General features: G+C 53.0%; 1 protein-coding gene across 6 annotated transcripts in view; it reads left to right on the top strand.

Annotated features, from left to right (window-relative positions):
* Positions 1 to 25,398, top strand: part of MEF2D (myocyte enhancer factor 2D) — a 108,985-nt gene that overhangs the window by 34,561 nt on the left and 49,026 nt on the right. For 4 of the 6 annotated variants that reach the window (XM_019484842.2, XM_059718010.1, XM_019484847.2 and 1 more), the window contains one exon: positions 170 to 242. The exons of 1 other annotated variant lie outside the window; for it this stretch is intronic. The gene's annotated coding sequence lies outside the window, so the exon portion shown is untranslated. Of the gene's footprint in view, positions 1 to 169; positions 243 to 6,473; positions 6,681 to 25,398 lie in introns of those variants that run through there. One more of the 6 variants, XM_014604637.3, reaches the window with a different exon arrangement.

Genomic DNA, 25,398 nt, shown 5'->3' with positions numbered 1-25,398 from the left:
CAAGCGTGTGGGTTATGCGCTAAAACCTGAATGGATATTTGAGAGGAAACTGCTTAGTTCTGGGGGTCAGGGCCTGGTCTGGATGCAATTAGGACCCTGGATAGCCTTCCAGAGTAGGATAAATAGGTTATCTGCATTCTTGGATCTGATGGGCATTTCCCTTTTGCAGTGTGATTGACAGGACAGCGGCTGCAAGGTCCCCCTTTGGGAACCGGCTGAAGATGCAGGGACCCAACTGACAGGTAGGAGAAAAGCACTCCCTTTGATTCCAGCTCTGCTCTCATGCCTTCCCCTTCCTGAGACTCAGAGGTGTCAGAGATGCCTGACCCCTAGGCATGATGGCTGGTGATGGGGGGGGTTGGGGTTGGGAACCGATCCCTGATGTTCCTGGGACAGAATCTCCCCCCAGCACCGCGCGGGAAAAGCCCAGAGAAGTGCTGGGGGCTGCTGTGCTTGCTCCCTTCCAATTATGGCAGCATCTTCCGTCCTGCTGGGCTAGGAGCAGGGAGGCCACCGTTTCCCCTCCCTATTTGGAAAGGGAGGCTGCACTGAGATCACATTCCCTGCGGTCAGGCTGGCCGGGGGAGTCGCAGCCTGACGTGCAGCTATTTGAGCTCGCAGGCCTGCCCACGCGGGCAGCTCTGCTGCCGGGTATGCAGGGCTGGGCCTACGTAGCTGCTGTTGCCAGTGACAAGCAGGCGGTAGACCTTGTAATAGTTGCCTGGATTTAAGTCAGCTTGGGAAATATGAGTTGAGGGGTGGGGTGGAAAACGATGTCTATAATAGAGGGGGGACTCTGTGCAGGGCTGCTGTCAGCACAACCCTCTCCCCTGTGTGCCCTGAGATGGGCTTTGCCTGCACCCTGAAGCAGGAGGATTTGGGGTCGTGGCACAGCTGAGGGTCAGATCACAGACTGGGGAGCAGCAGCTCAGCTGCAGGGCAGTGCTTTTCTCTAGGATTCCTCCTCTTGGCTCACTGCTTGGGTGGCTTGAGCTATATGGAGGCAGAGGGATCCACCCTCGTGGCGGGCTGCAGCCACAGGGTGCTGGTGGTGAGTGGCTCATGCTCCTATAGCTCCTGTGATGGGAGGGGATGCAGTGAAATTACCACCCTCCCAGCCAGCCTGTGTCTACCCAGCAGTCGGTGCCATGCTCGCAGCTCAAAATGTTGCACTGACCAGCTTGGGCATGGCCAGCAAAGAGCACTTTGTGTGAACTCCTCACCTGGGCGTGTGCCTACTGCCCTGCGTGGCTTTTGAAGTCTGAGTTCCCTGCCCTGCTAGCAACGCCCAAGCTAGGTAGCTCAGATCCAGCTCAGCTACACCTACCTGAGCTGCTTTCACAGCAGCAACATGCCTTGAATGAAGTGGGTACAAACACTGCAACGCGGACCTTAGTGGAGATGAGGATCTGCTGTGGCCTTATTAACCTTTTTGTCAGGTGTCTGGGATGGGTGACTCATTAGTTTGGCATCCACTGTGCACTGTTGTGAGTGGGTGGACAAACTGGGGAGCAAAGAAGAAATCAGACTGTAAGGTTTATAACAAGAAGAAGTATATATGCATGTGTATGTAGGCATGTGAGTGTGTGTGTGGGCAGGATACCCATTTAGTGTTCTGTAGCCAGCTAAGGAGTCCTGTACCACCTGTCTTTGATCCTCTCCCCATGTCCAGATTGTGCTGGTGCCTGTCAACAAAACCGTCCGTCTTCCTTGTCAAGAGACATTGCACCAAACCAAAGAATGAGACGAGAGTGGAGTTCACGTAGGACATTTTGTTGGGGAACGCAGGCAGGGCTGATTAGAGAAATGGCCAAATCCTTGGCAGATCTCAGTTTGGCTGGAGTTGCCCTTGAGATGATGGAGAGAGGCTGCATGACCTTGGCCAGGCACCTGTTAGGACAATGGCCTGTATGTCGCTTAGACTGAGGACCCCTTAGGCCTGCCTCATAATGTAAAGAGGCCTGAAAATTAGAGCAGGTAAGTCTCAATATAGTTTAAGCCTCTGTTGATGGCCCTGCACAATGTTGGAGGAGGGTAAAGGGAGCTCAGGGCTGTATACAATGCACGACTGTGCTGACAAGCTTAAGGGAACACACAGTCTGCCCCTGCAGGTGTGGTTATACCAGCATGAAGAAGATGCTTTATCCCATTATAGCTGATGCCATATAGGAACTGGAATAACCGTCTATATAAAACCGGACCCAGTTTTTGTGTGCTCTTTGTGCCAGCTCTTTGTGTGAAGAAGTGCAGTCTACTTCTGTAGATGCCTCTGGACTTAGGGATGTTCTCTGCAAACCCCAGGCTTTTCCAGCCTTGTCTGTGGAGATGGTTTCACTGCATAGATAGGGCATGTTGTTATCATGATGCTGAGAAAGCATGTTTAGGGCCTGTATATGGGCCTGTCTCTGCCTAGAGCTGTGCCTGGGAAAACTTTTATCAGTATGGGATATAATTTTTTACCTGAATGAATTATGCCAGTAGAATGCAATGATATCAGTACAACTATACTTTCACTGGGACAGCTTTTGTGGGAACCAGCTTAAATTATACCAGTAGACTTTATACTGGTATAACTCTGACCAGCCCAGAGGGTTTTACTAGTCTGGCCATGATGTTGGTAAAACCCTTGTAGTATGGACAAGACCTGTTTGAAGTGTGAAAAACCCCTCCTGTTCTATCTTGCTCTCCTTCCTTTCCCCGGAAATGAAGACTATTGATAGCAAGAAAAGAGGGGGAATGGAGGAACTATTTAAAAGTGGATATATATATATATATTTTTTTTTTTTTTTTTCTTCTCGAACTTCAATTGCTGTTTATGGCTGTTACAGTAAATGTTTGCATCTCCATTGTCTGTAATAAGGTTGTGGTAAAGACCGAACTGGGGAGCGGTTTTATGAGGGTTCTATGGTTTCATGTAATGTATATTCTGGGTTTGCTCCGAAAATCAATAGAAGGAAAGATTTAAAAAAATCATCCGATCCCAGCCTCTTGAAAGGGGCTGGTTTTCTCTGCTGAGCAAGCAGCTTGGTCGGGGGGGTCAGAGAAGGACGGAGATGGCCTCGTGCTGTCAGATCAGAGGGCAGATAGCACGGCTGAGGTTACAGGCCAGGTGGATGGAGAGGTTGTTGAGGACTCCTTGGTGAGATCAGGGGTTGTAGGGCTTTGCTTGGAGCTCATCTGTGCTGGCGTGAACCAAGCAGGTTTGTCTGGAGTGATGCCAGCATGAGAGGGCCCAGCTCATGTCAATAGAGGAGGGATGTGTTGGTATTCCCTTGGATCTGGACGTGTTTGCTGCAGAGCAGAGCCTTCAGCCGCAGCAGGAAACATAGCAAGAGGCCCTGAAGAACTTAGTCTGAAGAGTGGGAGAGATGAAGGGTGATGATCCTGCCTTTACAGAGGGGAGACGTGATGGGCTGCTTGGGGCATAAATTCTTCCACTCGCTCTGAGGCCCCTTTCCTTTCCAGAGGCCACTTCTGTGCCATCTCTGCTGCATGGTTTTGCTGTATGGGTCTAGCACCCTCTGCGCTCAATATCTAGGTCCCCACTGTACTCCTGGCTGCTGTTATGTCAGAGGTCCCCTCCCAGGCTTACTTCCCCTGGGTGGTGGGGAGGTGCTAGTGTGTGTGAGCCACCCAAGCTCCTGTAGCTGACGGCACACAATGGAGAGATGTAGTCAGCCCCACATCTGGCTGCACTGGATACCACCGTCCACATCTGGGCAGCAGACTTGGTGCTTCTGGATCTCTAGCACGATGCTGTGGTTAGCACTGGGGATGCTGGTATACTGGTGCCTCAGGCTGAATATGCACTCCTTCTCCACGTATTGCCTTCTGTGCTGGGTCAGGGTGCAGCAGCCTTCAGCAGCTTCTTGCCCAGAGGACTGGCATAGAGCAGAGAACGTGCTTCCCAGGGCATCTCTGAGTCCTGCTGCCTCCTCTCCTCCCTGGAGAGAACCTCAGGCAGGCACTGAGCAATTAGCAGTGCCGTATTGATGCTGCCTCGGAAGTCCATGTCGACCGAGACCGGGCAATGTAACCCACCGTGCTTGCGTCCCATGCCCACGATCAATAGGCATTTCATGTTCCCGAGTCTGACGTGCTCGGGGGTGCACCAGGAAAGCCCACCCCCACGTTCTGTCCCTGACCGCAGCGGATGGAGGAAGTCTTCCCAGGACAGCGACCTTGCTGTGAATTGATGTATCGGTGTCCTCTAGCTGCCTCTGTGCTTGGGGCAGCACATGCTATCTTCCCTGTGCCAGCCTGAGGGTTTGCTTCTCTGAGGTTATACGGAACGAGCAGCCCCTGAAATCACTGAAGCAGCCGGGGACAGTTGGGCCTGGTGGGGTCATCGATCCCAGGCCTTCCCAGGCCCTACAGGAGTCAGAAACCAGATCAAAATCCGTCTCTGGTTTCCCTTGAGACCGGTTTGGTTTGGCCCGGGTGGCTGCTGGCATGCTGCTTCTCCAGAAAGAACAAGTCCCCTTGCAATGGGCACGGCACAACTGAAGATACTTTTGTGCTTGTGGTTCTCAGTGGGGGTGTGCAGGGTTCACGCCCAGCCAGGTCAGAGACTCTTTATAGATCTCCTCTGGCATTTACCTTTTCTGCACCGCAGCTTTCTAGCTGTCAAAGCTGGCTGTCCTTCCTCTCTTGAGAAAGTGAACTTGTCGGAGCAGGGGCTGCCTGGTACTGTATGCATGTGCAGCACCCGGTGCGGTGGAAGACCTGAAAGCAATGGGTATCTCCATGAACCTTTTCTATGCAAACTCTAATGCCGTACTGTCCATGGCTGCACATTCAAAAAATCACAAGTCAGGCCCTCCAAAATCAGGAGGCTGCCTTGAAAAATCACGAGACTACTTCTTTTTTTTTTTTTTTTAAATGATAATTTGGGATAATTTTCATGCATTTTGTGGAAAAGTCATTTCAAGGACAAACAGCTTTTCTCCAGGCATGCCGACTTCCACAGAAACATTTTGTTTTTCCCCTTTTCCACCCAAAAACGTCTCTCGAAAGCCCCAGGGAGGTAGGACATTCTTTGCCCTTTTGCTGGAAGAGACCATGTCATCCCCCTGCCTTTGGAAAGCGCCTGAACATGCAAATTATAGCGATTTCCCTTTTATAGATGGGGAAATGTGTTCGTGCCAAACAGGCCAAGTGAGTAACCAAGGGCTGCCCAGACAAAACAGTGGGGGCAGAACCCAGGCGTCCTGACTCTCCATTAGCTCCTCGCGCCCCCAGCAGCCCAGACTTCCCTGCCCAGGGTACGCCATTGTGATGCATGTGCTGCTATTTGGTAGCAAAGCATCTGAGCCAAGATCTTCCCCCTTAGGGAACTACTTTCCACCCCCTTGTTAGCAGGGACCTTGTATTTGCTGAGGGCTTCTCCATGGAGGAACATTATCCTGACCTAAACATAGCTGAAAGGATCCAGCCACTGTCTGGTGAATGCATTTCTTATGCAAACAAGGTTTTTTGAGTAGATGCAATATCTTTTATTAGATCAACTACATAGTTGGAAAATTGTTTTTTGCAAGCTTTTGGGCACAAACACCCTTCTTCAGGCATATAGAGAATCTGCTGGTGAATTGTGTGTTTTCCTGGGTAGAACAGAAGCCAAAATGCAAAATGCATTTCCTATGGACATACAAGGGCGGATCCCCTTATGGGCTTTTCCTGTACGACATGAAAACCTACTATCTCAGGATAAAGCCTGTTGGTAGCAGTCTCGCTGCATCCCCAGCACTGAGCTGAGACCCCTTTGTCTCTTACAGTTTTTATATGCAGATAGGATCTCAGGTTGTCACAGATCTACCTGATTCCTAGCTTCCTCTGGAGCCAGATCCTTCATCAGCTCTCATGCACAGCCCCAAGATCAGGCTTTAATATCAACCCACCTGATTCTTAGCTCCCTCGGGGCCCTGATCCTTCATCAGCTCTCGTGCACAGCCCCAAGATCATACTTGAATATGTTAGGGGTAGGGGAAGGTTCAGTGTGGGACCTCTCTGGAGCCCAAGGCAAGGCTGGGAGCACAGGGCAGGGATGTTGCCCCTTCCCAGCCTGCAGTCCCCTTTTCCCCGGTGTAAAGGTCCAGCCAGATATGGAGCAGGGCGACCCTGCCTCTCTCCTTGCTCTCTCTTTCCTTGGCTTCCCTTCACTCGAGACTGCAGGGCGAAGGGGTGGGGACGAGGGGACCAGAGCACGGCCCCAGGGCCCAGCTGGGGCATGCCCTCTGTGTGTGCAAGCGCAGGACAGTGCTGGGTGTCCGGCTCCATCTGCCCCCCGGCCGCCTCCACCCCGCTTGTGGTCACCGCTCCTTTGGCAGTAGAGGAAGCCAAGTGAGCGGCTGCTTTCAACAGCTGTTTCCAGGCAAGGGCCTCAGCCTGCCCCATCCCCCCACACACTTAGCCACCTCCCTCCGGTTTTACATCTGTCTCTGCCCTTTAGACAGGCCCAGTTTCTTTCTGCCAGTGTTTGGGGAGGGGGTGGCACGTTCCCTCCATCGGTGGTGGCAGTGTTGGATTGGGGACAGTTGTTGCAGCACTGCCCAGGGTGGCCGGGGGGGGAGAAGAGTGCTGCCTTCCTGCAGGGCTGGGACAAGCTCTCTTGTCCGGTGAGCTTCCTTTCAGCTGGCCAGGGCTGAGTCTACATGGAAAAGGACGCAGCCATCCTGTCTCCTGTAAGTACCTCTCACTCTTTCCACCGGAGAGTTAAAATTAGCAGCTTCTTTTTTTTCTTGCAAGCAGGCGTCGCTTAGGTTGACCGGCCCAGCTGGGGTTGGGATTTCTTTTTTCCCTTCTGGTTGTAATTTTTTAATTTAAATGTGGGCAATGCTGGATCCAAGCCTCAGGAGCCAAATAAACAGACCAGTGTCCCCAGATCAGCTCACGCTGGGGGAGCTTGCACGCTGTTGTGTTTAGTTTCCTTGCCTATGGTCACCCTTGGGGGTTGGCTGCTTGGTCAGCTGGAGGTTTTCTGGTCAGAGTTGTGATGGTGGTGATTCCTTTGGCTCCTGAAATAGATCTTCCATGTGAGTTTCTCTTTGTTTTATTTCTTCCTGTGCTACTCTCGGAGCAAGTGTCAGTCCCTGGTGATGAAGAGGAGGAGGAGGAGGATGGTTGCTTGGGTTCCGGTGATGTCCTGGTCTGGACTCTGTGCCAGGGGCTATACAAAAACTTTGTAAGAGATGGTGCCTGAAAGGCAAAATCAGACAGACAGTGGGTGGGAGGGGAAACTGAGGCACATAGGGGCCAAGTGACTTGCCTAAGGTCGCCCAGCAGCTCAGTGGCAGAGCTGGCATTTGAGTTTGGGTCTTCTGCATCTCCGCCCATGTCCTGTTCAATGAGGCACATCAAAGGTGGCTTTGGGAGCCTGATCTAAATTTTGCTCCCAGTCCTAAGTAAAACCAGGCATCTGGGCACCCACAGAAATTTGCTTCCTGGGGAATCCAGTGTCTTAAATAGGAGAGCAGCTTTAACAAGAATAAATCCAACAGCTCCTATCTCGCCTGTGTTACCTGGTGCCATCTTGGCCCAGGCTGTGGCACATGGGGGCATCCCTGCCCCAGTGTAGAGCAGGTGCCAAAATCCCAGGAGATCCTCGTAGCCCTGGGGCAAGCTGGGGGATCAACAGGCTCTTGGGGGCATGGTGATCAGGGCCATTCATGCTGCTGCGTGTTTGTACAACACGTAGCACCCCTGAAAATTGGGCACAAGACTGCAGCTCCCAGGTGCCATGGAAGTACAAGTCATTAGTGATCGTGAGCTAATCCTCCTACATCTTCAGTAGCTGCAAAACCTGCAGAGGAAGTTCAAGAAGGGCCAGAGGGGCTTTTTTTGTTAGGGCAGGGGCCTTATATTCCCAAGTGCCTTGTACAACAGGGCTGTTACCTGTTGGGAGGTTTGGGTGCTTAGTTCTGCTGCAATACAAATAAGGAAGGGCTGATCTTGAAGCTGGATCAGCTCTGGGGACCCCCAAACCACCCCCCCTGCCCCCTAGGAGGCAGGGATCAGTCTTGGAGGGGGCATTGCTTCCCAGATATGCAGGGGTAGTGCGGTGCAGCCCCAACACAAGGCAGGGGCCTTGTTGCAAAAGCAAACAGGAAGCAACGTGGAGAGCAGCCGCTGTATTTACCAGGGTTTGGTGAGGTTGTTTACTGCGGTTCCTCCCCGCTCTTGGGTTGCTTTTCTTCTTTGCTTTGACATCCTCTTGCAGAGTCGGCACCCTGAGCGGCTGGGTTTCGTGGGCTGCAAAGTGGAAATGTGCTGCCAGGGTGGGCACGGGGATGGGCTGGGGGTGGGTGTTTTTGAGGCTGGGGGAAGACAGACGGGGTTTTGGGGGGGAGGACTGGGGGAGATAGCGGTTCCAAGAAGTTCAGTTCATTGCCTTGCGTAGAGGAAGTGTCAAAGCCCTTATCATCCAGAGGACATAGGACCTGTAGGACATGGCAACTCCCGAGGAATCTCCTGGATGGCTGTGGTAGCCCCTGCATTGGATCAAGTCCTTCTGTGAAACCCATCATGCTTCATCTTCACCCAGTGATCTCAGGAGGTCCCTTCCAGCCCTAAATTTCCAAGCAGGTGGGCTTCTCTTGCTCCATGTGCCGTCTGTTTTTTAAGTCTCACCTGGTGACTCGATCCATGGTTGATGTGGGAGGGGAGCTCTTCTGGAAATCTGACCCTGGATTTGCTTTTGCATATCAGGGCCTATGCAGCAACCAAAACCAAGACCCCTGGTGCTGTGCAAACCCAGGCAGGAGGCAGTCGCTGTCTTGAAGAGCTTGCAGCCTGAGATGAAAAGTGGGGCTGGAAGGGACCTCTCAAGGGCATATCTAGTCCAGCCACCTGCTCAAGGCAGGATCAGTCATGATTAAACCCTCCCAGCCCAGTCCAACCTGCTCTTGAACATTTTCAGGGATGGAGACTCCACTGCCTCTCTAGGTGCCTGTTCCAGCGCTCAACCACTCTCATAAAAAGTTCCTCCTCCTCTCCAACCTCAGTTTCCCCTGCTGCAGCTTGAGGCCATTGCTCCTAGTCCTGTCCCCTGTGGCCACAGAGGAAAGCCCATCTCCATCCTCTCTGTCATCGCCCTTCATGTATTTGAGGACTGTTAGCAAATCCCCCTCTCAGTCTTCTCTTCTCTAGACTGACTAACTCTAGCTCATCTACCTTTTCCTCATCAGCCCTACTTCCCAGGTCTCTCATTGTTTTTGCCACTCTGTGCTGGACTTTCTCCCATCTGTCCACCTTCTTGAAGTGCGCGGCCAAAAATTGGACACGGGACTCCGGGGAAGGCCTCACCAGTGCCAAACTGAGCAAAAAGTGCCTGTTCTTGTGATGGGGTGCACTGATTTCTTTTGAAACCCTTCTGATCAGCCTTGCTCTTACACCACCAAAGAAATCCCATGGGTTATTTCCTTGGAGGAATCAATGGATCAGCCAAAGGATTCACTAGCCAGGATAAGCTGTGTCCCCACTGGGGGCCTGGGCAGCTGTGGCTTTCTCCACAAAGGCTTCCTAACATGGACAAGGACTGAGGAATGGCTTACAGGTGGTGAGGCGTGGCTCTAACCACTGTGCCGCATTGCTTCATGGATAAGACATGGACAGTAGTGGGGTCCGGAGATCCAGCGGTGGCTGGGGAATTGCGAGTGAGTGGAAGAGCAGGGTCCTGGCTGCAGTCTGACCTCCAGCAAGTTGCTTCCCCTCTCTTTAACCAACATGGTCTGGCCCTGGGAGCCAGGACACTTGGGGTCTATGCCCAGACCTGCATAGAGTCATTTCCCTGCCGCCCCCATCCTTTGTGCTTCTTGTCTCTCTCTGGGGCAGGGCGGTCTTATGCTGTGTGTCTGTGCAGCACCCTTGAAGGGGTCTCCAGGTACAGCTGGGACATAAATGATGGATGTAACAGTGCAACCCTCTGTGATGAAGAAAGAAAGCCAGATCTGTCTTTAAACCCTGCCTAAATGACACAGGGGAGCGCCTGCTCACTGGAGGAGGGTCAGAAGACAGAGCTGTGGTGTGCAGTGAAGTGAGCATGTGGCTAAGTTGGGTTTTGGCAGCTCTGGATGGGACTGGGAAGTGGGATACTGGGTTCCAGGACACTGGAAGAGGCACAGAAAGCATGGGTCAGGACTCCTGGCTTCTCTAGCTAAGGCCAGAAGTGTGTCTGAGGGGCTGTGGAGATGGTGGGGGTGGGAGACTCTGGACTTATTGCATGACTTTGGGCAAGTCGCTGCCCATTCTCAGTGCCTCAGTTTCCACATGCGGGCAATGGGACCATCTCCTCCCCTGGTCAGCATGGTAGCCCCCACCCCAGCTGGCTTGTCCCTTGCCACAGTGACTCAGAAGAAAGCATGCCACTTGCTGAATCACCGCTGCCTCTTCCTGTAGCATCCGGGGCGTTCCCTGGAAGCCTGCCCGGGTGGGGTGTCTGTCCCACCACCCCTCTGTGCCCCTGTCTTTGCACTGAGTGCCTTTCTGGGTGGGCCGTGCATGTTGTGGACTCTGTACTGCCAAGTGTGAGAGGCGATTCTCTGTTTGGAGTAGTGGCAGAGCAGACAGTGTTCGGACGTGGGCAGAGGCCCGAGTTTGAGCCTTGCTCCTGACTCATGCTGCAGCCGTCTCCTGTTGACCTGGCCGGCATGCAGTGCCATCAAGTTCTCCATGTCCACGCTGTGCAGCAAAGTGGGAGCTCCTGGCAGTTTCCTGGGCTGCTTCTGGAGGCAGGGACACAGACTGGGATCGACAGGGGTGTCTGGTCTGGGGCAGAGCTGCCTCCGATAACCTGTGTGCTGGGCCCCGCTCGGCCTCTGCAATGACTTGCAGAAGAGCTGATTTCATAGAGAACACGCCGCTTGTGAGCAAGAGGCGACAGCTGAGAGCCAGCTGTCCCTTTGCATGTCAGCTGCTCTGGGCAGCGGGGCCGGACTCCCACTTCATGCTGCTTTGTAAAGCAAATCCGGATCCAACCTGTGGGTTCTTGCTGGGGGATACGTGGCTGGGCAAGGAGCAGGAGCAGGGCTGTATCGCTTGTAGGCAGGCAGTGAGCCCTGTGGTCGAGGCCACCCCTGTGAAGCAGGCGTGATTCTTTGGAAGTGGCCACCTGTGCGGACACGTGCCCCAGCTGAGCCCTGGGTCACGCAGCAGTGGCCCTTGGGATTGCATCCGTGTCCCCCTGCCCTCGTTGCTGCTTTGCACTGGCTTCTGGAGTGGGGAATGGGAGCCCCATACTGGTATCACATTGGTGCTGAGGTGCTGGCCCTACAGATGACCCTGAAACTGAAAGATCAGGCACCAGGTATCAGTATCACAGCTGCATAGAAACCCCCGAGCAGTGAGCGCGCAGCTGTTCAATCCAGGTCCCCTACAGGTGCAACAGCCCAGCTCCTCCTGGTTGCGCCTTCTGTTTTTTTGTGCCGTAACAACCCTGTGTTGGAGGTCCGGTGCCTGGAGGCAGCGGGCTCAGGGATGGCTGCACATTGGCTTGGGTCTCTGGGGGGCACCAGTGCCGCAGAGCAGTGAGAGACGCCTTCTCTGACCTCTTTCTGTTCTCACAAGCTGCGGCTTTAGCCTGCAAAAGCTTTCAGGCAAGAGCTGCTCATCTGTGCCGTTTCAAGACCATTGAGGCCTTTGCCCTGTCACTAACTCTCTGTGAAACTTCAGTAGAGGAAATAGAGAGTATTTGACACCCCCTTTTTTCAGACTCACTGTCCTCCCAAACTTCTCCTTGATAGACTCCCTCTCCCCCCCCTCCCCCCAAAATGCCAGCTCTTAGTTTTCATTTGTTTTTTGCCTATAGAAAAATACTGGAGTAATTCTTCTGTTGCAAAGAACTGAGAAAAGGCCATGATGGGGTAGAATGGTTTTAATGCTATGGATTCCTATTGGGAAATCTCTGGCTTTCTTTTGGGAATCAGGTTGGCACCCATGACAGTGCTAACACAGTGTGGTACCCTGCGGCACCCCTGAAAGGATCTCAAGGCATTTTGAGCATGGCTGCACTACCAGCCTTTCAAAGCCTTGTGCGTGGTTTTTATATGAGGAAATGGCTGGAAAGAGAAAGGGGGAAGGGAAGAATAAAGGAGCTGATCAGGTTTCTAGTCTATCGATTGAAAGCTAGAAGGGAGTGTTGTTTAAATTTTCAGGCACAAGGGCTGCAGTCATTTCAGAGACTCGCGGAGATGTAGAGCTGGCTCTCCAGAGGTACCCTAGTTCTGCCTCTGGTACTGAGGAGGCATGGAGTATATGGAGACCATCTCCCACAGGATGGTTGTCCAAAGCATCTAAAGCATCTCTGCCTTCCTGAGCTCTGCTACCATTCTCACAGAGAGCACAAAACCAGCCTTGGAGTTGGCCTTGAGCTCCAGGCACGAGCCTGCAGGGTCCGGATGTGCTTGGGGAACAGCAGGCGTGGGCTCCTGCATTTCTCTTCCATGCCTGATCAGGTCGATTTGATCAGTGCTGCTTCACACCTGAGTGCAATTTGCTGGCAGCCAATGCAAATAAAACCTGTTACCCCCTGCTGCATCTTCTCATTCTAGCTTCAGCACGGAGCAGTTTTGGGGCCTGATCGGGAAGGTCTTAAAGGAGCCTGGTTTCCAGGCACTTGAGCACCTAGTTTAAAAATCAGGCCTCGTTAAAGACATCCAAAAGCCACTGGTCTCTCTTTTTTTGAGGGGGAGAGAAAACTGATGGTCATTGACGTGTCAACCCCTTCCAACCTACTCCCCACAGAATCAAGGAAAAACCCCTTCCCTAAGCAGAGGTTGGGTCCCTCTATGTAAAAGGGCTCCAGGCTCCCTGAAGCCCCTGGGGGACTTTGCGAGAGCAATTTGTTCAGCGTGGGAAGCACTTGGGTACATCCCCAGCAGAACTATCTGGGCCAGTGAGAAACTACCCAGAGTGGGAGATAGAAAGCAATCAGTCGTCAGGAAGGAAAAATAACCCAGGCGGGGAGAAAATGGAGAAGGAAACTGCAAACTGAAAGTCGGGGGGAGACATGATGATTGGAAGATGAATGGTTTATTGGAAGACGAATAGTTTGGTGGCTGGGGCACATGACTGATGAGGAGAGGCTGCAGAAACTGGGCTTATTCATTCTGCAGAAGAGAAGGGATTGATAGCAGCCATCAACTCCCTGCAAGGTAGTTGCAAAGAGGATGGAGCTGGACTGTTCTCAGTGGTGGCAGATGACAGAACAAGGAGCAACGGGCTCCAGTTGCAGCAAGGGAGGCTTAGGTTGGATATTAGGGAAAAGTTTCTCACTGGGAGGGTGGTGAAGCATTGGAACAGGTCACTCAGAGAGGTGGTGGAGTCTCCATCCTTGGAGGTTTTTAAGCCCCGGCTAGACAAAGCCTTGGATGGGATGATCTAGATGGAGCTGATCCTGCTTTGAGCAGGGGGTTGGACTAGATGTGACCTCCTGAGGTCCCTTCCGACCCTCTTTTTCTGTGATTCTTTGCAGAGGAGAATTGGGAAGTCCATGGAAATGGCACATGAGAGGACACGGGAAAGTTTCTGAGCAGAAACGTTTGGAAAAGGAGGGGGGGAAAAATCACTATTTGTTGCAAAAATTCATTTTGGGGGAGAAAAGCAGACCTGCTGAATTAAAAATACTTTAACATGAGTTCTAACCCGCTCTGGTCCTGGTGAGGTCCTGCTGGAGTCTGGAGCCCTGTCCTCACTTGCCTCTTGCTGTATGTAGAGTAATAAAAAGGAGGCCAAGAGCCCCCATTCAGAGCCTGACCCCACTGTCCTAGGCATAGTGCAAGCACAGGACTGTTTGACTTAGATCTGCCCCTTCAAATCCTGTTGCAGCCACCAGTCAGACCTGTGGCCGTGCGGCTGTCACCTCCTCCCACTGATGAGGGTTATCACTCAGGATATTCTCCCCTGCCTGAAGCCAGGTTCTCAGGCTCTTCAGGGCTTGGCTGAGGCACTGAGCAGGGGTGTTAAGTGCTGCTGAATCAGATCCAGCAGCATCTCCCACCCACTCTGCCCAGGCATTGCTGACAGCACCAAGGGCAGAGAACCGGGTCTCCTGGAGTTTCCCGGGGGTAAAACCTATGTGCAGCAGGGGATGATCGACCTGTGTGAACACTGGGGGAAGCCCGAGACCCTTGATGGAGAGCCCCTAAGTTTCCTTCTGCCGCAGTTAATCTCTCGACACCTTGCCGTGCTTCTGTTTTCAGGGCTGTGTGCTGGCGCACGTGGCAGCCGTGGCCAGCCTTGTTCATCTCAGGGCGGTGGGTTCTCCCCCTTCCCTGCGGTCCTGGACATCATCTGCTCCCACCCTTCCTGAGTCTCCCAGGGTGGATGGTGCAGCAGTTAGGGTCTAGCACTTGGGATGCAAGCTAGGGGATGAAGCCCCCCTCTGCCACTGACTGCCTGTGCGACCTGGAGCAAGTCACTTAGCCTCACCCTGCCTCGGTTTCCCGTGCTGGGGAATGGGGTTCCTAGCACTTCCCTTCTGCGCTTGGCTGTGGCAGGGACAGGTGCTGAAGAAACACTTCTGAGGGCTGAGCAGGGTGGGAGCATGTGTCTTGCTCAGGCTCTTCCATCACGGGGCCAGCGTAGAGGGCAGCTCAGCCTGCTCTGGTCTTCTGGTATTGATGATCCTCCCTTTCTCTGCAACGCCTGCTTGGAATCACCCAGCAAATACAGACTGCCCAATAGTGGGGGGTCCCTGGGTGAAATGGGGGGTTGAGGGGCTGCATGCGAAAGGGCGGATGCTATAGGAGGAGGCATCTTTATCCCGGGATAGCTGCGGCCGTGTTGGTTAGTTTCACGGTGCCGGCTGCGGTGGCAGAGTCGACTCCCCGGTGCCTGCGCAGGGGGATCGGCAGAGGTTTCTGGCCAGCCCACGTGTAGGGATGAGGTACAGGCTGCAGGCATCTGGGCTGCAGCTGCCTCCAGGTCTTCATTGAACACACTGCTGATGAAGAGAATGCAGGGCAGGAAATGGCCATCAAATGGATGTCAGAGGTGTGAATGTCCTTGGGGTGTGGGCCATCTGTGGTTTTGTGGGTGAGAGTTGGACCTAAGGGCTTAGGGGTCCTTAGAGCTCCTCAGTGGGAGGTGATGGGCTGTTGGTTTTGGGAGGGGAGGTGGCCTGGTGGTTGGAGCAAGGGGCTGGATCCCCTGTTTCTTGTAGTCTCTGCTGTCCCCCCTCTCAGGTCCCCCTGCCATGTGCGTGTACAGCACTTGGCACCCCACGGCCCTCGTGGTGCTTGGTCAGGCCTTCCCAGACCAGCAGCCGTTTGCAAGGCTGCAGTACGAGGCTCCCCAGTGACGCTGCTCCAGTTCGGTGCTAGGGTGGCTATGGAGGCATCTGCAGAGGTTCACAATGTCTCATTGGTCCAGAAAGTTTGGAAAGCGCTAAGCAAGTTGCTGTGCTCATCTGCCTCCTCGCAGCGTTACAGGCCTCCACATCCTCTCTTAGTTCAAAGAAACAGCAGCGGGGGGAAAAGGAGAGAGAGAAAGAAGAACTTCTCCTCTTAATTGCTGCAAACCCAGTGCTGTTCTTCTGCGATGCAGGGGCAGCCTCGTTAGCAGTTTGTGGAGCAGGCAGGGTCCTTACAGAGGGTGCTCAACTGGCGGCAGCCCCCACCCAGTCTAACTGGGTTTGTACTGGAGCCTCAGCTGGCAACAAGGTGTTGTAAAGCCAAAAATCCCCTGTCTCAGCTGCTGTTTCCGACTGAGAAAAAGTTTTTCCAGGGGACCAAGATCAAGACTTCTGCTGTTACTGATGTGGCTCTGCCGGGCTCCTGGTTTTACACCCGCCCAAGCCTGCAGGATGTGGTCCCCTCATCATCTCTTTCTTGCTCTCTCCCTGTGCTTTTTAATGAGCCAACCTCTCATCTGTCACATTAAACCTCCTCATTACCAGGTATCTGGATTCTGCGCTGACAATAGTGACAGGGGAGGCTGCAGCCCGGGTGCTGTGGCGGGTGGCTCCGGGGAGCTGGCAGCTGGTTATTTCATGCCCTGCAGGGAGCCGAAGGGGTGGGTGTGGGAGCTGCATAATAGGCCCCACGCTTCCCTTCATTTAGAAAACTGTACTTCGTGCGGAGGAAAATTACCCAGTCTCCAGCACCGGGGCCCCTGATAGATAAAGGGCAGTTGGCAAACAAGGCGGCAGCTCGGAATGAGGCCTCAATCCCCCCGGCGGGGATGAACTTGCCTTTCCAGCTGCAAATGACTTGGGTAACTTTGGGTGAACTTGCTGGGTGTGTTGCTAGAGCAGTCAGGATGACTGGAGCTGGGCAGCTGGAGGTAGGACTCCTGGCTGTCGGGGTGGGCTGGGGTGTTAATGGTTAGGGGAGGGATGCATTTGGAGGAAGAGCGCTTGGGGAGGAAGGTGGGTAGAGGCCAGGCTGTGGAGTCTGGACTCCTGGGTTCTCTTCCTACCTCTGCAGAGGAGCACGGCAAGGAGAGAGGGCTTTAGAGTTGGAGTCCATAGGTTCAGTGTAGCTGGGGACTGCTTGCTAGCTGGGAGGCGTCTGGAGAAAGCCAGCCAGGAGTGATGCCAACAGTGTTTTTCCTTGCAGCTTTGTGCCCTGGGTTTGCACAGGTGTGTCCATAAGTCCTGGCCATCCTGCTCCTCCTGCTCCGCTCATGCTAAAGCCAATCCACAGGGCTCTGGGAAGGGTATTCAACTCCTCCCTGGCCTATATGACCCTGTTTGGGGTCCCATGGGGCAGGGGGCCAGGTCATGCCTTCTGCCCACAGCTGAGCTGAGCCACGAGTGTGTTTATACTTGGGTTTGTGGCTGGATCCGAAGCTGGCCGGAGCTTCTCCTCTGGGCTCAGGGTCACGAGCATCAAGCCCACGTCTGCCCTAAGCCCCGTTGGCTTGAGGAGTGAAAGAACTACCCACCCTGCTCTGAACAGGACCCAGGCCATGCCAGCAGCCTGCCCCTCGCTCCAGACAGCTGCCAGCTGCCATTTGCCGAAAGCAGCTGCTGCGCCTGCCATTCTGCGCCGGATTCTCAGTTACACTAAAGCCCCTTAGGCTACCCTGAAAGCATAATTTAGGGGGGGCTGTGGCCCCCCTTGAAGGGGTCTCCCTGGCTGCTGAGAAGCTGGCATAAGAGCCCTGCCTTGCTCCCAGCCCCTGGTGCAGTAGACGGAGGAGGTGGGCCCTGAGTGCCCAGTGCTGTGGCTATTCTTGGTGTTGCGGGGGCCCCTGAAACAGCGTATAGGTTACAGCCACCCTGAGTTGAGGCCAAGATGGGCTGCAGCAGGGAGCAGAGGCATCAGGGGGTTGGCTTTTATGGCCACTGCTGTTTCAATCTTCACCCAGTTACTGCCACAGTTTCCCTGTCTGGAGTAGCAGCAGAGGGCACCCTTGTGGGCACTGTGTCCCAGCTCTTGTGTGGCACCTTTGTTCCCAGAACTCCTGATGCTTTGCAGAGGCCAGTATTGTCACCCAGACACCGAGGAGAATTTTTCCAGTTGGAGAAACCGAGGCACGGAGCTGAGAAATGCAGGGGTGGACTAGAACTTGGGTCTCTGGTGAGCCAATCTAGCACTCTGCCCATTGGGCTGCATTGCCACTACCCTTGCTACAATGCCCATGTGCTCCAGCAATGAGTGCTGTACGTGGGGAGTCTTCCTACATGTCGGCTCCCAGGGGATGCTTGGCTCTACTGCGTGGCCTGCTGGATCGGTGCAGCCCAGCCCCCCCAGTGTTCCCCACCTTATGCACCCGTTTTTCATGCTCGCTTTGCATGGGGACCACATGCCTGCAGGGCATTAGGGGAATCGGGCCCTGTATATTTATTCTCCCTGTTCCATCCTGGCCCCCAAGCGCTTGACAGGCAGCGTTTTCTGTCCATGGGGCCCCATCGATCTTGGCACAGGTTGCGGTTTTGTTCCAGCTCTGCAGAGCTGCTGTGCAGCTGGCATCCGCTGCTCTCCCAAGAGCGCCTGAATCTGGGTCATGAATGGATGTTGCTCTTAAAATTTCTCCAGAGCCTTCCTGAATCCAGCAGCTGTCCTTATCCTCCCGGCCTCTGGGGGTTGGTACCTGCAGCCTGGAGGATTAGGGGAAGAGGAGGTCTGTATGGCACAGGTGTTGGGGCCCAATCCCAGGAGTCTGTAAATCGCCAGGAGTCTAGAAATCCACTTGAACACGTCCCTGCAAAGCAGGAGTCATTTCCCCTCTGTTTGGTGGAACCACCCTGCCTTGACCTGTCTTGTCCTACCATCAATACCAGAGGCCAGACCTGCCCATGCCAGTGTGTTTTGCTAGGGATTTGCCCCCGGTTTTGGCACCTTTGGCTCAGGCTTTGTACAGGGAGCAAGAGGAGTAGGTTATTTTGCTGCCTGGGCCCCTGCCATGGCATTGCCCCAGGCACCGTGCCTTTTCAGGGTGTTCTGCCCTTTTGATCACTTCCCGCCTCATGGCCCAAGCTTGTGCCTGTAGACTCAACACAGGAACCTAGATAGCATCATCCTGAAACCAGAATAGAAGCTTTGGAGGGAGACTTGAGTGTGTTTGTGTGGTTTCCATGTGGGTTTGGAGATAAGAGGGTGCTAAACAATGCCGTGCGGGGGACTTACAGTACTGGGCATCTTTGAGCCAAGAGAGTGGGAGAGGGTGGAAACACATGCATGCATGCACGCACACATGCACTTGCACACACATACACATCTGCTTGCGCAGCTTGAAGTCTCTGTTCAGTTTGGCTTTGCACTACTCCTGTCAGTGACCCCAGTGGCACCACAGCAGGATCTTTGCTTTCATTTCCATTTCCAGGAACACCAATTGCCAGCTGGAGTCACGGAGGCTCTTGCTCTGCAACTCTCTCTAAGACTTGTGTCACAGTCAGGTACGTAAGACTTGTGTCACAGTCAGGTAGGTACCCAGGGCTGCCAGTGTTCCCTGCTTGAGCTGAGAAGCTGATGGCTGTAGGTGAGCACCCATTGCAATGTCACGAATATCTTACCTGGACTGGCTATCCTCTGGGGTGAGTTACACTGGCCTCTTGGCCCTCGGGTAGCCAGAGCCCCTTGTAAGCACCCTCCAAGCTCCCTCCTCACCGTTTCCATCAAATCATGCATGTGTTGAGTGAGAAGGGACCCCTAACTTGCCCCCTCTAACCCATCTTTGTAGCTCTCCTTGGTAGAGATGCCCATTCACCACCACACGGTCCAGGTTGTTCTTATTGCTTCTTTGGGCTACCCTGCCCATCTGCATCCACGATTCGTTTCACGCTTAGGCTGTAAGCAATCTGGGGCTGCAGCTGTGCTGGTGCATGCTGAGAAGGCCCACGACAGGCGTGAAAGGTGCGGTTGGTTGGCTGTAGTCACTTCCCCAAACAGGCCCCGAGCAACTAAAGAAGTTAGGTCCTGCCAGACTGACTCAGAGCAGGGCTCTGCTCAGGCTAGTGGCCTATCTCAGTGGCCAGAAGTGGCTGCTGCAAGGAAAGGACGGAGGAACACGGGGCCTCTTGGGCTGCATGGTCTATGGGGCTAAACCTACTTATAAACTGGCTGTGGGAAGCTCTCTCCCTGCTCCTCATCTGAGGCCGCCCAGTGCCCTGGAGCAGAAACTTTAGCCATTCCCAGAGGTTTTCAGTTCCTTTTTAAACCCTGGTGATTGGAGCTCCGGAGACCATTGCTGTGATCATGCATCGCACCATGCACTTGGCCTCATCCTGCCTGTCCTGTGGCAGGGAGTTCCACAGGCCCCTTGTGTGTAGCATTGAGCTGCTCAGAACAGGCTCTTTTCTTTGAAAATCCTCCCTTCTCTTGCATTATAGCACATGGCGAACCCCAGCCTGATCATGCCCTGGCTCTCAGTCAGGTTCCTATGTGTATATGTTGTAGCCGTGTAGGTCTAAGGACATAGGCAAGGTTCTTTGGGTAAATCTGATACCTTTTATTAGACCAATTCAAATAGTTGGAAGAATCGGGTTCCCATGCATTCATCTCCTTTGTAAGACAACCCCCTGAAACCTTTCAGTCTGTCTTCACAGGAGGGTTTGCTTTGCCTCTTGTCTTTGAACCCCATCTCTCAGCTCAGCTCCCTATGTCCCTAAGGTTTTGGCACCACTGGGGACTACAAAAGAAATGCCCATGGTGCTGGCTATAGCTGGGGAAACAGGTTAGCAAGGTAGGGTCAGGAGAATGCCAGTGTGAACTGCTGCGAGCACTGATGTGAATGTGCCTGTGTCCTTTTAAAACCATGATCTCTGCTTCCGGTGCCTGGCGCTCCACGGGCTGCCTTCCATTGGTGCAGCTCAAAGTGCTTTAGAGGCATTAATTTTTTAAGAGGCTCCATCTCTTTGCGGAGCACTGCGGGCAGATGCGGTAGAGGAGAGGGGCAGTGGCTGAACCGAGGGGGTTTCCACTCCTCCGGCCCTAGTTTGGAGGTTAAGTGCTCTTCTAGATCTGAGGCAGACAAGGTTGTTTGGGTAAATGTGATATCTTTAATTAGACCAACTAAATAGTTGGAAAAATTGTTCTTTGCAAGCTTTCAGGCACAAAACCCTTCTTCTGGTATAGGGAGAATATAGGACTTGCTTTTTGCCATGATGCCTTTATAATATCCTATGATCCTTCCCAAAGACCTTGGACCTGAAGTGCTGGTGCATTACCCCCTGCTCTAACCACAGCATCACAGTGCCACACTTTTTATTTGTCTTTCACTTCCAAAGTTCATTAGCAGCTGCTCTACGAGTTGCCTGTGATGCACCTCCAAAAACAGGGGTGAAGGGGCTGATTTATTCATCCTGTTCCCAGCGAGAGGTAGAACGTAGGATCTGACACAGCTTTGCAAAGAAGAAACGGAGACTGAGATACTCAAAAAGGCCCCAGGATTTGGATTGTATTGATGCTCCAGTGGTTTCAATTGGGGTTCTCGTGCCATGGCAGGACTCTGGCATGTGGGGATGTAGGGGAACCTGCTCCGAACACAAGATTTCTGATGGCTGTCAACACTAATTTATTGTAGAGAAGTGAATTAGGAGGAACCTAATTAAAACATGCAAAATGATGAGGGGCCAATGGAAAGTGACTGTGGATTATTTTTTTCACCCTGTCTTGTAGAAGAACCAGGGGAGATTTGGTGACATTGAAAAAGAGCAAATTGGAAAATGCCAACTTTTCCCCTAACAGCTTCATGGGGTATTAAAGAGGCTGGATGTGTCTCTGAATATTGAGAAAATTCAGTATCTAGTGACAAGAGATTTGGATGAGAGAGAGAGCCAGAGCCTTTCTCTGCACTGCCCCTTAAAATTTAGGAGACCAGGAGCTTGGATCGGATAGGCCGAGATTCCTGGATTTGAGGGAAAAAATATCCTCCAGCTGAGATTATTACTACGATTTTTTTTTCCTTCTCTGCCTTGTGAAATGCAGACTCTGCTCCTTCACCCGTCCCTCCAATTTAAAGCAATTTATCTGGAGCTGGGTATGAATTACTCAGCACAGAGTTAACCAGCACCTGCTTGGATTTAATTGGCATGTCTGTTAATTGCTGTGATAGTCATACTTGTGTAACAGCAAGGCGACGGGGGAATGGATTCAGAAGTTCTCTGCTGCTGGCGTTCCCTCGCCCAAGCTCATTGTTCTGCGTCCCTCTGGAAGGGACCGACCAACCATTGCTATCTCATTAGGCTGATAGTTTCTGTGCCTGGTGCCCCTGTTAGGGCTGCCAGCTCTGAGTGTTGGAGGGCTGGGTATAGCAGTCTCCTCTGAAGCGCTCCATTAGTTTGCAGTAGGATTTAGGGACCCCGAGTGAAGTCGCAGTGCCCTTTTATAGGGTTATGCAGCACCGAGCATGGTCTCTGCCCTTGAAGACCTGAATGTCTCGATGGACAGGGGAGAGAGCATTTCCAATCTGTAAAGTGGGGACAGCAGAAGTCCAGCCTGAGGCACTGCTGGCCTTGGAAACCCATGGGATCCGAGAGCAAAAAGCTGAGCAAGACTCCCTTACCTGCAAGACTGTTCATACATTCATAGATGTTAGGGGCTGGAAGGGACCTCAAGAGATCATCGAATCCAGCCCCCCCCTACACTCAGTGAAGGCACTTTGCAAGTGTGAGAACCCAGGGCTGGACTGAAACCCTGGAGCAGGAAGGTTCAGGTGTTGGGGTCTGATCTGTGCTCTTCCCCCCCCCCCCCCATTTTGCAGGTGGGGAAATCAAGGCAGGAAGGGAGGCTGTGGTGGAGGAGGAGATTGACCCCAAGTGTCTGAAGCCCTCGGGGAATGCCCTGCCTGCTTCGTTGTGCTGGATGGATCCCTCCTAGGTGCATTGCACACAGCCAAAGGGAGTTGTGTGCTCAGCTGCCCCGTAGCTCCCATTGGGCAGGTGCATCCGCGACTAGGTGTAAGTTCAGCCACGGGGGCATCTCTTCGCTCGCTCCCTGGCTTCAAACTGCCTGAAACCATCACCTGGTGAGGAGGGGAGGAGAAAAATGTGACCAGCTGTTGCATGGTGATGGTTTCCATGGAGACCCTTGCAGCCGCATGCATGTGGTAAGGCTGTTGGTATCACTTCATGCCCTGCTCTCCCCGATGCACGGGAAAGGGAAAGAAAATCCATCGCGGCAACTCGGACAGGAGCAAATCAGCCCTGCTGAAGGCAAGGGGGTTACACTGGGGCGGGCTGGGTCTGCTGTGCCTGTGTTCTGGCAGGGAGTGCCCTGCCCTGGCATGCTAAAGCCCTGGGTTCAAATCCCATGTCTGGCCTGACTCGGGCAAGAGCCAGAGGGAGAAAAAGGCGTGCCTTGTGCCTCATTTTTTCCATCTCTCAAATAGACAATGACGCCTGTCTCAGAGAAGTGTTGGGAGGAAAATCTCTTGTTGATGGTTGTGAGGTTCTGGGATGCTGCAGGGTTGAGAGTCTTGTAGAAGTGTCCAGGGTCTGACTGTTGGATGCAGAAGGGTACTTAGGACATGGGGTCTCTGCAAACTCTCCTCCCCCCCCCAAAAAAAACCCAAAACAAAACAAAAAACAAACACATTATCAAAGGGCTTGGGGTCCCCCCCTCCTTGCATGCATTGGTCTTGTATTTGCAGCTGCTTAATATGAGCCTACATCTAACAGCACTCGAGGCTGCAACTTTAAAAGCGTTGTCTCCTCTTGGCTTGTGCAAACGTTAACTTGTGTCCTACCATGTGTCTTTCTCTTTGGACCTGGAGTGTGTTTGCCACAAATGATCTTGGGGTGTGTGTGTGTGTGTGTGTGTGTGTGTGTGTGTGTGTGTGTGTGTGTGTGACAGGCCTAGTGCAAACAGTGTTCTGAGTTGGGTGTGTTTCACGTGCCTCAGCACGGGAGCTCAGAAGGAGCCTCTGGCTGCATTTCTTTAGCTTGCAAGCATCGGTTAAAAACACCCTTGTGTGGTTACAGTGTCCAAAAGAGGCACCTGGTCAGGAAACCTGAAAGAACACGTCGACTTATAAATATCTTTTAAAAAAACCCAAACAAGCCCAGCACTGCGAAGAAAATGCAGGTGACTTTTTCAAGGCTCTTCCCCTGGCTGATGGGTCACATGTGCTGTCCCGCGGGTTGCTGTGCCTGTCATTAAGCAATCCTGATGAGCTGAGAGGTCAGGGTGCCTCTCTCTCTGCTATGGACAGGTATCTGGGGAGGTTTCAGAGCAGCTGGAAGGGATGCGTCTGTCAAAGATTGGGTGGCCGATTCCGGACAGAGATCTTTCTTCTGTTTTTAGGCAAGACTCAAATAAAACACCACTGCAGCATTGTCCACTAGCAGCTCCCTTTCTTTTTCATGCAGGGTCTTTTAGCTGTATCTGGAAGCCCCTTGGTGCCAGGTGCTGAACGTACCGATGACATATTCTGCCATCAGAATAGATGACAGGTGGGAGGAGAAACTGAGGCACGGGGAAGAGTTAGGGTCGCACAGTATCTCCGTGGCTCTCAGGGTAGTGTTTGTCTGCTAGTCCCCTCTGCAGCCTCTCCAGCTACCAGTCTGTACCGCTCCACTACCAGTGAGTAGCACCTCCCATGATGCAGCCAGACCTTGTGCGTTCCTCATGCCCAGTGGATCTTGCACTGCTCTTTTTGCACACCAGTACCCCCCCATCACTTGCATGGAGCACAATCAGCATCTGTGTTGTGGGGGGATGGGGGAGTTCATTTAAGTCTGAAATGCTTTGTTTGCTTCGGTGATGTGGCACGGTTGGTAGATGCTGCAGGGCTCTCAGCACCTCTGGAAATGACAGGATGAGACCCAGAAGGGTCTGCAAGAGATCTCAGGGTTCTAGGCTGTGTCCAGGAAGGAGTGTAGCCCTACGGGATTGGCATCAGGGCACCTGGGTTTGGGGGATATAAACCCTCATCCTTTGTCCGTACCAGCCACCAGCATTCAGCAGAAATGCCCGCTCGGGTTAGCTTATCCCCGGTTTGTCCAATATGAGGTTCAGAAATGCCTGCTCGGGTCAGCTTATCCCCAGTTTGTCCAGTATTCCGTTCTTGGCATCCTCCTCCAAAGCAGCTGGATCCAGGCATCAGGGCTAGAGGAATCTCTGGTCGGAGTTTGGCATCCCTGCAGCCAAGCAGCTGCCGTGATGACTTGGCTGTAGCCAGCCCCCGAGTGCTTTTAGCCTAAATGCTTTGTATTTCTGTTGGAGGAAAACAGTGCAAAAAGAACAAACGCGAAGTCTCCGTAAGAGAGGAACAAGTCCCTCCCTCCCTTCCTCTCTGAACCCAAGAACTAATCTTCAGTGGCCGTGAAACCAGCCGCGCTTCACGTGGGTCAGTAAAACGATGCCTTTTTCCAGTAGCCGAAACCCTGCGTGTTTGTTCCCAGCCCTGGAATCCGTTCTGTTGTGATGTGAATGGCCAGAAATAGCTCAGCCGGCACTGAATGAACTTTTTTTTGGACAGAAAATGCCCTTTGGGTTATTTTTCCACCCCCCTTCTCCTTTCTCTTTGTGAAATAAGAAAACTGGAAAAGTGTCATCTCCGTGGGAAAATCCAGACAAAAATCTCCCCTTTTATTTTTCCCCCCTGAAACTGGGCCTGGGGGAAGTCTCAGCAGAGGATATCAGAACTGTCTTTCTTTTTGTCTTTCCTCCCTTTTATCTTCCATTTTTCCTTCCTTTTACGCCCCTTCTTGGAGTTCACTGCATCCCCCGAGGGGTACGTGTGACATGGTTCAAGGTGGGGCATCATCCCACCTGTCTCCCCACTACATGGGGGCATTCCCACATGTCCCAGGTCCCTCTCCCCCTCCTCCTCCATTGCGGTGAGGCCGGTGGTGATGTTTTATTAGCTGAAAAGGGACATGTGTCAATAAATAAGCACCGATTCCACCGGTAAATGGCATTTCCATCACATTTGTCCTTGTTGAAAACCTTGCTGCCAGGAGGGAAAAAGAGCCTTTTTGTTGCCTTTGTGTCTCCAGTGAATAACCACGGCTTGGGC

Source organism: Alligator mississippiensis, chromosome 15 (assembly GCF_030867095.1).
Source record: "Alligator mississippiensis isolate rAllMis1 chromosome 15, rAllMis1, whole genome shotgun sequence".
NCBI lineage: Eukaryota > Metazoa > Chordata > Crocodylia > Alligatoridae > Alligator > Alligator mississippiensis.
The sequence above is the reverse complement of the archived record's forward strand: the minus strand, read 5'-3'. Positions and strand labels throughout refer to the sequence as shown.